Raw genomic sequence first — 13,583 nt, forward strand, 5'->3', positions numbered from 1 at the left:
GGGAAATTGTGAGCAAACACGTGCTGTAGAGACGCTGTAACGGTCGAAACTTGATGTAGCGACCTCTATACTTTAAATTTGAAACATGGGATCGATCATAGGTAACTTCTACTAATTTACAAAGTCGAGCTTCGCCAAATTAAACGAAAAATGTGATTTTGGAGCATAAAAGTAGCTCGGTAAAAATTGATTTAAACCAACTTTGAGTTTAGATATGTACTTGGGCGATGTAGATTTTGATTCTAGGATAGTTTTAGCATGATTTAGTCCAATAAAAAAAAATGACAAAAAAAATTTTTTTTTGGTGGATATCACCCCTTGAAGCATTTTTTCTCAACTGCCCGATGGTGACGTCATATTTAAAATCGGTTGCGAACTTCCTCAAAAACACGTTTTACTGATAAAATCCAAGATGTCGGCGAAATTCGAGATGACGACCAATTTTTTTCTACTTCAAATGAAAGTTTTTTTATTTCTTTTTAAAACAATGTGCTGGTTGTAGGGGGTTAAATGACAATTTCAAGAAAAAAAGATCAAGAATTGCTCAAAAATCACTTCTCTCAAAACCGTTTAACCGATTTTTGCCCGAGGGGTCCATCAATATGAACTAAATAACGTGGTTTTCTCATTTTTCCACTACTTTCAATTATTTAGACGCAAAAATACAACTTCCCGATGGTGACGTCATATTTGAAATCGGCTGTTGCGAACTTCCTTAAAAACACGTTTTACTGATAAAATCCAAGATGTCGGCGAAATTCGAGATGGCGACCAATTTTTTTCTACTTCAAATGAAAGTTTTTTTATTTCTTTTTAAAACGATGTGCTGGTTGTAGGGGGTAGAGATGGTCGGGTTTGATGTTTTTCAAACCCGTACCCGACCCGAACCCGAACTTTTTTTTCGGTCGAAACCCGAGCCCGACCCGAACCCGAAATCGTGAAACCCGAACCCGACCCGAACCCGAGATTTCATAGATTTTATAGTCGGGTTTCGGGTTTTCATACCCAAACCCGACTTGAACCCGACATTTTCAAATCCGAACCCGAAAATATTTTTTTCACAAAACCCGAACCCGACCCGTACGCGACACTTTCAGAAATTTTCAAACCCGAACCCGACCCGAACCCGACCGGGTTTAATGATAATTTCAAGCAAAAAAGATCAAGAATTGCTCAAAAATCACTTCTCTCAAAACCGTTTAACCGATTTGTGCCCGAGGGGTCCATCAATATGAACTAAATAACGTGGTTTTCTTATTTTTCCACTACTTTCAATTATTTAGACGCAAAAATACTGTTTTCAAAGACCTCATGTCACTGGTGGAACGGTTTCAGCGAGTATTGCTTAATTATTACTTTTATTTTGATCCAAAAATATCAAAAATAACTGGCTGAAAAGTTATGAATGTTTGAAAATAAATATATCAAATTATGGAACAGGTCCTCCAATTTGTGCGTTTTTATGTAAGTTTGAATGTAAGTTTGAGGCCAAGCGTTGTCATGCAGTAGAATCCCTTTTCCGTGCCTCTGCACGTTTTGTGGTCGTCTTTCGTCCAGTGCTCGGCTTTATCTCATCAATTGAAGTCGCTACTGTTCTCCAGTGTAGGTTTTGTTAAGTTTCAACCGCTCATAATCTATAACACCGACTCAGTCCCACCAACAGCATAACCTTCGCAGCGTGTATATTTGGGCAAGCCGACGACGTTGAAATATGACCGGGACTGAGTTTCTTTTCTTTGAGTTGCTGTATTTAGTCAACTTTTTATTACCTGTCACGATGCGATGAAAAAACCCCTTTCTTCCTTTGCCACTGGAGTAGTTGTTGGCAGACGAAAAAATGATCCAAGTTCCTTGATTTTGAATCATTTCCAATCGCTTGAAACAATACCGAAGCAAACTGTTCCTGTGTTTGGCATGGAACCTCATCGAGTAATTCCTCCAATTCAGTGTTTTTGAAAGTTTTTGGCCTTCCTTCACATTCTCTCAACCGACGGAACCAATCACGGCACGCTATTTCTCTTCAAACTCTTGATGCACTTCTTGGATACCAGAAGCTGCTATCTTGTTCGATCGAAGTTTTTTATCCAATTTTTATTTAGTGATTGTTCAACTTCAGCAATTGCGCTTTAAATATTTCAGACTCCCCGCTATCAAATTATTATTATTATATTATGTTGTAGTTAGTAAACGAAAGAAATCGATCAACAAATCGATCAAAGTGGATTAGACGTCGATTGAAACCACGTTTCTTTTAATTTTGCATGTAGCATGCCGCAAAATATCGATTCACTTTCAATAGAAACCTTGCGAACTAAAAATCGGCGGCACGTTCTGGTATTAAACATAAACTTTCAGTTTCTAGTTTATAGCAATGTTTATTAAATAATTCAGGGGAGTATTCGAAAATTTCGCAAAAGCTGGAAGTTGTCAATTGGATTTGAAAATTGCCCTAGATATTAATTTGCAATTTTTTGTCAGTTCTAGAAATATCGAATTTCGGGGGTATTTGAGCATTTTCCCTAATTTTACCCTAGATAACAGAATATCTATAACTAGGTGACGGAATCGTGACAAGAATCGCTTCCGGCGATACAAACAGAATCTCTGTGACCTTCTAATCGATCACTATTTAGAAAATTCTGTCCAAATCTATTCGTTTGCAGTCCTACAAATCCTGCAAAGTGAATCCTAGACCCATACGCGTGGCAGTCTTGAGGATTCTCTTTTCAGGATTCCTAATCGAGGAAGCTTTCACTGTGATACCACATATCGGTTTCTGAACGTCATCCTGTCTTAAAAAGGCCATATTTGAGAATACATGATCAAGTTTCACGTATTTTTTAGAACTGGAAGTAACCACATTAAATTTCAAATGCTGTTGGACGTCGATTTTTTCTGGTACCGGAAATACCAATAATTATTTGTTGTTATTTATTGTACTATGTTCTCAAAAACTTTTTCATTATTTTTTACTAAACTCGGTTGGATGTGTTCATATTAGTTTTTTCATTTTAAAAACAATGATAGTCTTGAAAATAGACGAACCATTTGCTCTGTTGTTCAGTTCAGACAGAAATATTGGACACTATTTCAAAATTAAATTACCTACGTATAATTCCGAGTGTAGTGAGGAGATGTTAGATGATATTACTCAATAACAAAATTTAATCAAAGCAGTCGCGCTGAAAGATGCTTTTACAGGTTAGCTTCACTATATCAATTTTCAAATTTTCTCACAAAACATATCCCTAAACAACATGCTAATTGCATAATTAAAAACGCGTGTGAATTACTCTTTCTGCTGTGTCAAGTGGAGTGCTGGTGCTAAACTGGCATGTAATGCCACTTCCGGCGACGGAAACCACCCATGGGCAGTTTAACACCTGTGTTTGTGTGTGAGTGTGTGTGTACATGTTCTAGCCTGCGGACTGTGCACTCCCCTTCTAGTAATTATCAAAACACCCTTTTAAAACTTCACTAGCAGGTAATTTCTCCTGAAAAAAGCCTCATAGGGAACAAAGGGAACGCCACCAAAACACAAATGCAAATTAGGATTAAGTTTTTGACTTTTCTGTTTTCTTTTTTTTTGCCCAGCACCCGGCACCCGATATCAGTTCCGTTTCGTCTGAAGTTGTTTATTGGAAAACCATTAAAGGTTCGTTTCGTTCCTCTTGACTTCGGGACCAATACCTGTTGCTGGGGAACTCACAGGAACAAAGGTTTCGCTTTCTATCCAGACGATGTGGGAATCCCTTCAGGAGCTTACCTGCGACAGCTGAGATCCGATACAAACGTGAAACAGATTTGCCAAAAAAAATGAAGAAAAAAAAAATAGGAATACAAAAGAAGCCTCATTGAAGACGAACGATTTTCGAAATCTAGAAAATAACCGGCAAGGATCATATGGGGGAAATCCCTTCTTCCTCTTTGTGTTCCGTCCAACATCTTCAAGGCTGCATGTGATGCTGTGGCATGGTGAGGTGTGTATCAGCAGGTACGAACGAGACCCCCGGTGTGTTCCGTCCGGAACCTGACCTCCTCTCTCGTCAGGGTGGGTCGGTTGAGTGAGTACGGGAAATTACTATAATCCTCCTCTTGATGTGCGTGCTGCTGCTGGAGGCTGGCAGGCAGACAGGAACGATCGACCCTAAATCGGTTCCGATTCTTGTTTTGTGTGTTACTCTTTTTGAATCGATTCCTTTTGAATGACACACAGGTTTTTTACCTGAAGTCTTGTTCCGATGGATGCACGATGCGAGAGAGAGAGTGAGAGGTGGTTTCGGGTTTTTTGTTTTGGTTCTTGGATTTTTGCTTTTCTTTTGCGTCTTTCCCCGATTTAGGAACTGAATCGTTTCCAGTGATTCCGGCGTAATGTCTAGAGAGGTTTATGAGCTCGGAAAGCCGTGGAAAGTGTGATTTTTGCTGATAATCCGTGATGATCTTACTAAAAATTAATGGTTTTTTGTCCCCTTTAGAATGGTGCATCGTTTGTCAGAGTGTTCCTTCTGGAAGAAACAATTATCGTAGTTTTTCAAGCAAGATATCGTTTAAATGTCAAAAGCTTTTCGTGAACGAAGCATGCTTAGATAGTTTTGGACCAAAAATTCCCACTAATAAAAACACCTGCATAGGAAAGTTAGCCATACTTGAAGCTCGCATGAAAAGATCACGCAAAAAAGTTGAGAAGCAGCAGAGCAAACGATGGATGGGCTTAAACGAGGCCACAAAAAAAAAACACGACAGAGAATCACTGCTGAATCCGGGGTAAAACTAAACCCAATGCGAGGTAAAAGAAGACCGCTTACTACAAATTTTACTACGACCATAGCCCGACATACGAGAGCGGGGGAAAACCAAGCGGAGACCGGAGCGGAGGATGGTTTTCATGAATGAAACTCGAACTGATGAATGAATTTCTTCTTTCTCTTGTTACTGACGGCTGCGTTATCTTCGTAGTAGTCGTCGTCGTCGTCGTCATTGCTGGCTGCTTGGTGCTGTTACGACGTTCGCCAAGTGGTGTCTCTTCCTGTCGTCGTCGTCGTCGCCGACATGATGGCAGCCATTGGCTCGGAGAGGGGCAACAGCAAAACCGATGCGATGGAGCAATGTTTGCCGACTCGGGCCGAGTTCTTCTCCCTCAGGAGATGGACACACAGAAACAAGAGAGCGGGGCAAGCCGTGACTTGGCATTTCGCGAAAACTAGGCTGTATTCGAGCGCATCTCGGAAGCCCTGAAAAAAAGATCTGTTGGAAATCTTTGACGCAAAAACGATAGGCTGATCGTCGTTGGAAAATTGCCCTGAAGCAAAACAAAGCAAGCCAACCGGTTGCTGCCAGTCGCGGGTGCAACTGAGCAGTGATGAGAGAACGGTGTGCCCGGAGAACGAGAATAATGATAAATGATGTGATGTTGCCATTAGTGGGAGGGCAATTGCCCTAACTATTGGTTCTGTGCCGGATGGAAGGGCAACACGAAGACGAGCTATGATAAAATGCATCATTGATAGTTGTTTCGATAAATGAATTTTAATTTTTCTTTCTCCTCCCGTCTTTCTGTTGATTCATTCATAAATTGTAAAGAACAAGGCCGAGACACACAAAGAATGGTTTGCAGCGGGTGGGGTGGGGATGCGGAGGGATGAAACCGACCGGAAGTTATGAGCACACTTTATGAAAGAAAAAAAAAACTTGTATGGCTTTTGCATAGCTGGTCGCGAACTTGACTGAAATCATCGTTTGATGGTGGCTAGTTCTTTTCCAGATAACCTCTAATTTAGCAAGTTTTGATAAAAAAAAGTCGATTCAAATCCTAGCAACCTGTGCCAATATAACATCCGTTCAGGACGATCGCAGCATGCTAGACCTAAACTCTGTCTTTCCTCTCCGTCTGCTGCTTGCTTCTCTCTCACAACCTGTAGCAGAGAGCTTCCGCTCTCGATTTCTGCTGAGCTAAGCTTCCTTCTCTAACATGACATCGCTGTGGGCTATGCTGCGGCGTGAAACATAAGCTACATATATAGTGCTCTCTCGTTTCGTGATCGCGTACCTTCGTGGTGGATCGGAAGTGATGAGAAAGCAACCCCCGCTTGAACGCGGCGGAATCAGAGAAGATCGGGATCGCCACGGTTGTTGCCAGTCAGTCGCTGCGCTGCTCATTGCTGTGTAATTTCGTAGTCTCTTGAACGTCGATCGAACGCGGTAAGCAAGCGCAACGAAATCATAGTCCGGTGTGCTGGACGTGCGATGTTTTTTTGGTTTGGTTTGCCGACGAAGGCGCTGGAACGGGACGACACGATCGTGTACGCGAGCGAGTGGTGAATAGTGCTGCCGTTCTCCCACACAAGCGCATACGGCTATTCTGCAGCGCAGCAGTAGCAGGCTTGTGTGTGCGAAATCGAGTGTCGGAGGAAACGAAGAAAAAAACAGAGCGTGTGTGAAAAAAAAACGTAAATATTAAATTTTTCATTCACTTTTGTTCGTTCTGGGTAAAGTTTGGTGTTTTCAGTGTTCAAGAATACATTGATCGGTGTTGTTGAACGGTGCGCTGCCGTTACTGTGTGTGAGAGCGTTTTTTTATTGCTGCTATCGTGGCTGGTGAAAATCACGACCCGTCGCGTAAACGCTCGGTGTCATTTGATCGTTTTTGATCGATTCGCGACGGCTTAATTTGGTGTGTTCTGTGCGCGGTCGGCAAGCTTTTCGCGTCGAAGACGCTGTTGTGTTGCGTAACGTTTTTTTTTCGAAATCAGTGACTGCTTGGATGATCCTTGCTATGTTGAAAAGAGTGACGGGTAAGACAGTGCAACTCTACTGATTGAACGTTTTCTTCTGTGGGGAGGATTACTCGTGGCAGGACGATGGGACAGAACTTTCTAGCCCCGCTGTGGACCGGGCTGCGGTGTGCGGATGGCAGTGCAAGCAAAAGCAAGCAACAGGTTCTATAATTAGAACTTTATGCTAATTGCATCGATTATGATCGCGTACGCGAAGTGTACTTAGCGCTGAGGGGAAGCTGGAAACAGAAAATCGTTTTTCGCTTTTTTTTGTGTATTCGTGGCTGGTCAACTCGTTCAGACCGGACTTTGGGTTGGGCGCCCGGGAGGGTAGCGTAGCCAAAAAGGGCAATCGATTCAATTTTAATTATCCATCGCGCATTAACCATCTTTTATGGATTTAACGCACTAAGCTGCTTGGCGATGAGCTGAGCAGCATTACTGATGATGACGATGATTGGCTGCCAGTGTCTGGTGATTAAACCCGTTGTGATCGAGTCGTGTGTGTGTGCTGCCAGGCCTGGATTGACGTCGACTCTGCCTGGCACCGGGAGTGCCAATGAATGGGTCCGATAGTCCTTTTAGGGGCAGACATGGTTCCAGCTAATAGCTGTAATGCCACCGGCATAACGCGCAAAGTGACGACGATCGCGCGAATAGTAATCACGACGACGGTGCGATGACAGACCAGCAGACAATGAACGGCTCAGACGCGGTCAAGTCCTAGTATGGAATGCTGCTCAAATACAGAGCTTCTGTTTGAGTGGTGCTATAATTCTTGGTTGTTTATGGCTTTCTAAAAAAACGGCAGAAATTTTCAATTACTTTCACACTGCATTATATTTGCGACATTGTTGGATTAGGTCTGAATACTTTTTCGAGGTATAAGAAAATTTAGAAGAACAGCACAGCTTCGATTTTACGGGTTTTCTCTAGCAAACGGTACTCTAAACTAGTTTCCTTAATTTTTCGCATTTCAGTATTACATAAAATGGCTGCTGTGCAGAACCCGTAAGGTATGATTCTCCTAGCTTTGACTGCCGTTCTGAAGGAATCAAATGTTTATATTGATTTTATTATAAGTTGGTTTTGTGAAACCTATTGAAAGCTGCTTATTTATCTAGATGCTAACTGAAAGTCTGCAGAGTCCGCTGTCAAAGTATGTGTTTTGATCAGGCTTCCTACTTGCCCTCCCTTTTCTCAAACACGACGTAGGAATGAGAATAGTTTTCATTTAAAACCAATCCAAGAATTTAACTTAAATTCATATCACACGCACAGGTAACGTTAAGTATGCTTTTTCAATAATAAAATTGCCATAATTGATTTACAATTATATTTTTTAAGTACAGATTTTTGGACTTTCTTTCGAATCATTTATAAATCAATTTAAAACAAAACCTTTCCGATGGTTGTTCTCAGCGATGAGATAAGATTATTCTCTAATGACTGATCAAAAAATGAATCATTTATTTCGGCTTGTTGCCTCAATGAAGTTTTACAGCTAATTTCAAAGCACTCACTATTTTCTGTAAATTCAAAAGCTTGAGTGTTTTTTATAATTTTTCAATAGTCTTCTCAGAATCGATATTGTTTGTTTTTCTGACATGGGACAACGTTTTTAAAGATGAAAAAGACCATTGAAAATATTAACAAACCCATTTCCTACTTTAAAAATTGTTTGAAATACCATGTGACCCCCACGAGCCATAGAGTAAAAGTTAAGAATTCTATAGCCCCCTCCATTGTGAAACATCATCAAGTTTATTTATTGTAAACTTAGCTCTACAACATTGGAATGTTATTCTCTTCATTTCAAACTAACCAAAAAATTCTTGTCGAATTTTGAGATTTTCTAACTAATGATGAAGAAGTGAAAAATGTGAAAGTACACCTCATTGACGACTTTGAGATAATTATCATTTTATAAAAATCCTGTATGTTTTAGCTATCCAACGATATATCAATTATTGCATTCGGTGCAGCTGTGTGAGAGCTATTCGCATATTGAAATCTTCCATTCCGTCAACCCAAAACGTTACACGCTCATTTTTGTTTTCACAGAATGTACCCCGGAATAGTGAAGAAAGACGTAATCCCCGCCAAAAATGCAAGCCCCGTTTGGGTAGTGCTCCACAAAATCTTCCTGTTTCAAATCAGGTTCTTCCAAGAATGAAAGGTCTTCCTAAAACTCACAAACCTGGTAATGAAATGGGAGAAATCCCGTCGCGACATATCAATGATTGTTAGCTTCCATGAGCCTACATTTATTTAATGTCTCGAAGGTAAAGGTTTATTGAAAAGTTTGTGTCAACCTCTTTCCTCAAACAGTTTCTCATCGTTTGCTAGATCGTGATAAAATTTGTCATTTTAGTGGCGTCATCTAAAGCGTTGAAATAAACAATTCATTGCTACTGCGATGGCAATGACTAATTCACCAAACAATTGCCACGTTGCTTGAATGATGATCATATAGGGGCTTCGTAGCCGCAGGCTCGAACATTAGTAGAATCCAGGTTATTCGATGTCAATGGACTGAAGCTTGGGTTTATTCTCAGGCTCCCCCCTTACCCTTCCTTAACGTTGGGTTCTACAAAACCTCGACAAGTACCTCTGTGCAAAATTAAGTCCCTCTCATAATAAAATACAGTGATAAGTCCATACAAAAAAAAAAAAAACTATCATTGAGAGATTTCGAAATTTACGCGGCAGTTTTCTTGAAAACTATTTTAAGCACAAAGTTCGGCGGCGATTGTGATTACATATATGGGTTTAATATGGTAACGGAACACCATTTGAAGCGTTGCACATTGAGTAAGTCCCTTTTTGAGCATTCAGCGCTGATTCTTATTATAGAGAATGATGAAAATCACAAGAATAAGGTGGGTTGGGGCAAATTGTACTACCTACTGGATCTAGATGAAACCATCTCCATTCGATTCCCTGGAACTTTTTACATAGGATAAGCCTATTTTTGAGCAGTAAGTTAAGCGGCGATTGTGACTATATGCGTTTCAAAGTTAGAATCACCTAAATAAGGTGAAATTGGGTAAAATTATATCACTCACTAAGCACCATGTGATTCTCCGAATCTTTGGATAAATTCATGTTTGAGCAGAAAATTCCATGTTGTTACATGCATTTTTTTATTAAAAACTATAAAAATAAGATAAATTTGGGCAACTTTTCAAATAGGATAAGTTCACTTGTTTGTCGTATATGTACACGTTTTGAGCACGAAAATCTTATCAATAAGGTAAAGCGCAGAACATTCCTTAAACATTTCTGATAGGTTTTGAGAGAGTATTAAAAATTTTGAAGCGTTTTGAAATACTTTAAAACATTTTGGCAAACATTTTGTACATTTATAGAACTTTTTGGAAAACATTCTAGACATTTAAGAAGCATTAAGATTTTTATGCCAAATTTTTGAGGCATTTTCGAAACATTTCAACAACATTCCTGAGCTGTTTGCAAAAACAATTTCTGGAACATTATTGAGACATTTGACATCTTTGAGACCATTTCATGCTATTTTTGACACGTTTCTTAGACATTTCCTGATATTTTCTAGAAACATTTTGAGACACATTTTGTTCGACGTTTTTGAAATATTTGTGAGACATTTTGAAACGGTTTTGAGACATTTTTAGTTCTGATTTAGTTCTGATATTTTGAAAATAATTCAGAAACCTGTCTTTTCACAGAAACATGACACTGCAAACAGGAGAAAAAATTGCGAACATTATTGAGACATTTTGGCTACGTTTTTGAGACTTTCAGAAAAAAATTTTGTAACACTTATGAAACATTCAGGAAACATACATAGATGACACATTGGGACATTTTCGAGATGTTTTTGCAACATGTTTGAGACAGTTTTGTGATATTTTTAAGACATTTCTTAGATATGTTTGAAACTTTCTCTGAAACATTTTTGAGACACTTTTGTGTTTGTGGTTGAGGTTTTTCGAAGCAATTCTGAGACATTTTTGAGTCTTTTTCGAAACATTTCAGAAACATTATTGTAGTATTTCTTAGTTTTTTTCACATATGACATTTCTTAGATGTTATAAGACATTTTTTAACAACTAAGAAATGTCATATGTGAAAAAACTAAGAAATGTTACGATAATTTTCTTAGTTGTTATGAGACATTTTAAGGTATTTTGAAAGAGTTTTTGAGACCTTTTTGAAATATTTTTTAATCGTTTTTGCAATATTCAAAATTATTTCTTGAGACTATTTTAATACACATCTGAAATATTTTGTAATGGATTCAAATATATTTTTAAGGAATTTTTGTAACAATTTGGAGACGTTTTTGTGATATATTGAAAACTTATTTTGAGCCTTTTTTAAGATATTCTTACGAGGTTAAATGTAACAAAATTTAACTCTGCGATATTGCGACATTTTTGAGGAGTTTTTCAACTTTTTTGAAACAGTTTTGAGACTACTTTGTAATATTTTTTAAACATTTCTTATATTTTTTTAAAACGTCTTAGACAATTTTGAAACATTTTTGAATCGTTATTGATACATTTTTGCCACGCTTAATACAACCTGTTTTGAAACATTTGTGAGACAATTTGGAAGAGTTTTGAGAAAAATTTGAGCCACTTTTTGCGATTCGGAGACATTCTTGAGATATTTTCAAAACATTTTTGAAACATCACTGAGTTATTATGACAAGTTTTTGAAACAATTTGGAATCATTTTGGCCACATGTTTAAAACATTTCAAAAACATTTTTGCGATATTTAAAGACATTATCTGAGACATATCAGAGATATTTTATAATTGATTCAGAGATGTTTTTGCGATAGCTTTTAAATATGGTTTGAGCCATTTTGAAAATATTTTTACAACAATTTATAGACGCATTATTTGGGGTTTTGGGGTATTGGTACATTGTTGAGACATTTTTGTGTGTAAACGATTCAAAGATACTTTAAAGAAATTTTTATAAAAATTTGTGGACGTTGTTGTGACTTTTTTAAAACGTATTTTGTGCCATTTTTACGATATTTTTGGCGACGATAAATTTAACAAAATTTTAATCATTTTCTGCCATTCTGAAACATTCTTGAGATAATTTCAAAACATTTTTGAAACATTACGTGCTTATTTATTTATTCACTGAGTTATTATTATGAGATATTTTTGAAACAATTTTTGAATCATTTTGGCCACGTGTTTGAAACATTTTATGAACATGACTCATTGTTGAGGCATTCATGAAACATTAATTTGGGGTTTTGGGGCATTGGTATATTGGTACATTTTTGCAACAGCTTTAAGACATTTTTGAGTCCGTTTTGTGTAATGATTTTTAGACATTTTCGCAACTTTTCTGTTACAATTAAAAATACTTTTTTAGACAGATCTGAAATATTTTTAAAACAATCTTGAGATATATTTGAGACATTTAATAGATTATTTGGAGACGTTTATGCGACATATTTAAATCAAAATATAAGACATTTTCGGGACATTTGCGAGATATTCTTGCGATGATTTAAAGACGCATTATTGAAACATTTGTGTAACATTTCTTAGGTGTTTTGAGACATTGAAACATTCTTGAGACGAGTCTGCAACATCTTTGGATATTTTTAATGTTATCTTTGAAACATTTCTTAGAAATTTTTGTTTTTTCTGAGACATTTTTGATTTTTCTGAGACATTTTAAAAACATTATTGAGGCATTTTTACTATCTCTTTGTGTGTCGGTTTTGAGAAATTAATGGGACATTTCTAAAACGCGTTTGCGACGTCTTGAAAAGTTTTGAGATATTTTTAGAACATTTTTGGATTATTCTGGAACATATTGAGACTTTTTGGTCACGTTTCTGCGACGTTTTTTTTAAGCATTTGAAATTTTTTCGCGATATTAGAAGACATTTTCTAGGACAGTTTGAGGATATATCTAAGATGTTTTTGAGACGAATTCAAATACATTTGATACAATTTGGAGCCGTTAATGCGACATACTTTGAATATTTTTTTTTTGTTAGTGATTTTAATTCTTAGGGTCATTCGCCACTTCACTTTTAAATATTTTCGAGATATTTTCGAGATACTTTTGCGAGGATTCTGAGGCGCAGAGCAGACCGGTTTCTTTCAATTCACCAAAACTTTAAAATTTAAATTGTTTTCCTGGCAACAACGAATGTTTCAAATGGTTTGCCGAATTTGTTGAACACAAGGCTCAAATGGTTTGCCGAATTTGTTGAGGCACAAGGTTGAATTTCAATGAACACAGAAATAAACTGGCAAAATTCCGTTCCGCCTGATTAAATTACGATCACGGCAAAACTTATTGCCGAGAATCCTCCGGAGCAAAGGTTGCACATTATATTTTCGGTACCCAAGCAAACGATTACTTTGTTTGGCTTTGCTGTGAAAGGCGAGAGCGACGCTGTCAACTGTTCTTACAGTTTATTTTCGTGAACAGGTGATTCGCAGATTGCGTTTCAAATTTTCAGATTTTCCCACCAAACATCACTCCCCCTTGAGAAGAGAAGGAAAACCGGCAATAAATTGTTTCTCACTTTCACATTACACCGATTGCAAGCGAAGGGGGAAAAAGCGCCGGCCGATTCTTGGTAATTTTTCCGTGTTTATCGGTGAACTTTACACCGATCCGAGAAATGCGCCAATGGCGGTAGGGTGTAATTCGATCGCGCTTCAGCTCCGATACATTGTACATGTACACCGTACGAGGGAATTAGGGTGACGCACATTACTTCGCTCGTGGTAATTAGGATTAGTGTCAGCTTATCACAAGTGCTGGAAATAATACCG

The 13,583-nt window shown here is 38.0% G+C and overlaps 1 protein-coding gene across 4 annotated transcripts in view; it reads left to right on the plus strand.

Annotated features, from left to right (window-relative positions):
• Positions 1–13,583, plus strand: part of LOC129724154 (ETS-like protein pointed) — a 254,542-nt gene that overhangs the window by 156,714 nt on the left and 84,245 nt on the right. For 2 of the 4 annotated variants that reach the window (XM_055678828.1, XM_055678818.1), the window contains exon 1: positions 6,150–6,791. The exons of the other annotated variants lie outside the window; for them this stretch is intronic. The gene's annotated coding sequence lies outside the window, so the exon portion shown is untranslated. Of the gene's footprint in view, positions 1–6,149; positions 6,792–13,583 lie in introns of those variants that run through there. 4 annotated transcript variants of the gene reach the window in all.

The sequence above is a fragment of the Wyeomyia smithii genome, chromosome 1 (assembly GCF_029784165.1).
Source record: "Wyeomyia smithii strain HCP4-BCI-WySm-NY-G18 chromosome 1, ASM2978416v1, whole genome shotgun sequence".
Lineage (NCBI taxonomy): Eukaryota > Metazoa > Arthropoda > Insecta > Diptera > Culicidae > Wyeomyia > Wyeomyia smithii.